This window comes from Chinchilla lanigera, unplaced genomic scaffold (genome assembly GCF_000276665.1).
Source record: "Chinchilla lanigera isolate Chin_1 unplaced genomic scaffold, ChiLan1.0 scaffold00020, whole genome shotgun sequence".
NCBI lineage: Eukaryota > Metazoa > Chordata > Mammalia > Rodentia > Chinchillidae > Chinchilla > Chinchilla lanigera.
In genome coordinates, this window is record NW_004955421.1 from 16,298,893 (window position 1) to 16,302,792 (window position 3,900).

General features: G+C 36.8%; 1 pseudogene; it reads left to right on the forward strand.

Moving 5' to 3' along the window:
- Positions 1 to 893: 893 nt before the first annotated feature.
- Positions 894 to 1,442, forward strand: LOC102029976 (annotated as a pseudogene).
- Positions 1,443 to 3,900: the final 2,458 nt, after the last annotated feature.

A 3,900-nucleotide genomic window follows, 5' to 3' on the forward strand; every position in this document is an offset into this window, starting at 1 on the left:
TCCCACTGACCAACCTTTCCCCATTCCTCCCTCATCCTACTCTTCCCCGCCTTGGGTTACCACTATTCTACTCTTGACTTCTATGAGATCAACTGTTTAAGGTTCTATATCTGAGTGAGAACTTGTAAAACTTGTCTTTCTGTGCCTGGCTTACTTCATGTGACATGACATCTTCCAGTCCCATCGATGGCATCACAAGTAACAGAATTTCATCCTCTTATGGCTGAAGAGTATTATGTTGTGTATAGATAGCACATTTTCCTTACCCATTTATCAATTCTTGGTTATTTATTTCCATTTCTTGGCTATCATGATTACGACTGCAATAAGCGTAGGAGTGCATATGTCTCTTTGACATACTGATTTCATTTCTTTTGGACATACACACCTTACAGTGGAATTGCTCGATGACATGATTGTTGTATTTTTAATTTGTTGAGGCATCTTCATACTGTTTTCCATAATGGCTACATGGCTGTTTCAAAGCCCCTTTCAAGTGATGAGAGATACTAAATGTCAGATGAGTTTTGCCTGCCTCTAACTGTAATTCTCACTGTATTGAAATGTGGAACTGTTTCAGCAAAGCAATTTGCACCATGTTTGACAGAAGCTAACTAGAAGACAAGAATTTAGAGGACACCAAGTCCCTTTGCTACAACAGCTAGCTGGAAGGAGGGAGCAAGTTCAACATCACAGGGGAATTAGTCAAGAAGACCCAGTCTGGTTTGTGAGAAGAACAAGTCTCGTCTGAGTTAGTTGGGAGGAGCAGGTGTTTAAGATAGGACTTGTAGAGAGTGTGGGACCACTTGTTGGGCTGTGCCGCCTGCTGAGGTGCAGGTGTGAGGCAGGGCTGATGTACCTCTGTGCCTCATTGTGCTCGAGCAGGCCACACCATGAAGATCTGGACCTCAGAGCACATCTTTGACCACCCATGGGAAACTGTTACAACAGCTACAATGCAGAAATATCCCCAAAGCTATGAACCCAAATATGGCTGGAAATGATGTGCTGGACAGACACATAGATGCCTCTGGAGAGCTGCACAGCCACAGACTTCTCAGCCTGTTATTGGTGCGGTGAGAACCAAAACATGTGCAAGGACATTGTGCAGTTGATCTTGAAAAGAAAACAATAAGACTTAAATCTGCTAGTATTTCATTTACAAACATGGCTTCAGAAGACGAGACTTACATACAAACCACATTCTCAGGACACAGTAAAATTGTTTGACACAGGAAGCCATAATTACAGAGAAAGAACTCAGCCTCACCAGTTACCTTGAAGGACTGATGGCACAAAAGATATCTTCATATGATAATAATGAACATGAAGCAATGGAATGAGTAATACATGAATTAAATGCTGAGATTGAAGAAGTGGCACCATTGTCAAGAGAAAGCATAAGGGCACCAATAATGTCAGCAGCCTTTATAAAAGAATGACAAAGAAAGTTGTAACACAAAATCAAGTTCCCCTGGGTCACTCCAAGCTGACAATATATTTGTTTGTTATTTTAAAAATACAATGATATTTTAGGTAGGTTTTTTTTTTTTTTAAATAAGCTGGAGCTGTGAGTTTCCATCAAAACAAAAAGATTTAGGGGTTCTAAGTCATGAGGATCATCTGATGTTAGTGTGGCTTGCAATGGCTAATTGTGAGGGTTCCAGTGTGTATGGAAAAATGTAACCATTTTTAAAAAGTACTCAGAAGAAACTAGCATTGACACTGAGTCTTCTTGAGGCAGAACAAAGCCACCCCTGTGGTTTACTCAGCAGCCTTGCTGATACAAACTAGACCGGTGTGCATGAGGGAGTTCACTTTAAAAAAAAAGCTCTATACTTGTAAAAGACACTAATTTGTGTAAAATAACTTGCTCTGTTAAAAACTGCTGTATTTAAGTTTGGTACTTAAATGATATTATTGGAATGAAAACTGTCACTAAAGTAATATATGACTCAAACAGAAACATTATTTTATTGTGTTAAAGATTATTGTATTGGTTTGACAAAAGTTTTGTACTTTAGTAAAGGTATTGTCTTCCTTTTTAAAAAATGGACTTTTAAGTTCTCTTGTTCTCATCAGTATGTATATCATAGAGTTAGCCAATCCGATAAGGATTTCCTTTCGTAAATGATTACTGAATAAAGCTTATCTTATAATCCTCCAAGAGCAGTTAAGGCAGTCCTACAACTATCCGGCAAATGTGACTTAGCAACCACACTCAAACTTTTTTTTATGTGTCGAGTTGCTTTTAAAATAACTTGAGTTCAAAAGAGTTTTCAGAAATACTTTTACAATCTGTTCCACTGGTAACAGATTGAATTTAGCCTCAGTTGGTAATATTCGTCTTCTTAATTATCAGCAATAACAATACTTTAAGTTGATATGGTGCTTTTAACTTTGCAAAGAATGGTCAAGTTCGTTTATCAAATGATCTTTGTTGTATTATGGTATAATTTTCAACTGGCAATCCCAAACTGCAGGCTAGCACATTGTGAAGAGGATGTGCTAAGAAGTATCATCAATGTCACTGTCTCTCTCTTTTTCTATACACAATTTCAGTGACCTAAATGACAGGACCTAAAGATAATTTTGGCATCTGAGATAATATCCAAAGATATAAAACATTTACACGGTGGTCAATGAGTACAGAACACTCAATCATGTAAAAATAATTTTTAACTCATATGTACCTTGTAAGTATAAAAGTGAAAAACAAAACCACCTAAGAGAGATTGGTAAAATTTCTTTGCTGTGAATCTCCTTCTGTGAATTTACTGTACTATAATACATCCCCAAAACACTGGAAAGGGTTAAGAGCAAGCAAGGGGCATAGACTTGGCCTTTGAAAGATACATGCTGTGCCTGGCTAAGAAATATCTTTCTCTGGTTTACAAAAAATATTCATATACTCACCACAATAAGAAACTAATAGCTACAATGGCAAACCCTTCAACTATAAAACTCGCTAAATGGTGTTTAAAACAGCAGGGGAGCATTTGTCTATACATTTTCCATTACTGTTTTGAATTGTATGAGATAAGATTATACAGCATATGTTAACATTATGTGACAAAGGAAGGCAAAAACTCTTAAAACATATGAGGCTCTAAACTTATATTTAGATATTTCACTATATAAAAAGACAAGTTTGCAAAATGAAATTAATAGAAGGGATGTGCTTATGTAATTTTGGAAAGTAAATCAAAGACGTGAGACTATTCAGTGCGGAACTTCCACCCAGGAGCAAGACATGGAGATGCGTTAGTCAATGCAAGGTACACGTGCACATTTGTTCTGGATTGTTTGCTCACGTTTGAAACAAGAACGTATCAAATAACTATAAATAGTCTGTTGCTGCATCACAGTCAGCTCTTTTGACCTATGCAAAAAAAAATGTCTACAATCAAAGGTCACAATTTATGTTTACCAGTGGGATGGGTATGCAATGAAAGCTAGAAATAAACTTCTGTGGTTGAAAGTCATTGAGATTTGGAGCATATTTGTTTCTTCAGCCTAATTTACCCTCAAATCAACTGATCAGCCAGCCAGGGCATTCTGCAGTATTACTATTTAACCATTTCGCATCTCTATTTGTGAAGCCTACTCAAGGACAAATGAATTTGCCAATCTTTCCAATACTATGAGGTTTGTTCTTGTTACTTACCCTGTAAAAGACACTTTACATGGTATTCTTTCCCTCTTTATTTTATTGTAATCATAATGTTTCTTAAATTTAAATGGCATTCTTTATTCTATATTTGCACATTGCATCCTTATCATTCAAACAACAAGGTTTTCAGGCCAGGATGCACAATCGACTAAATGCACATCCAGCGCAGTGAGTCACTGGCAGAATAGAGCTCAGTAAAATTAAAAGGTATTTCACTTAAAAATGTA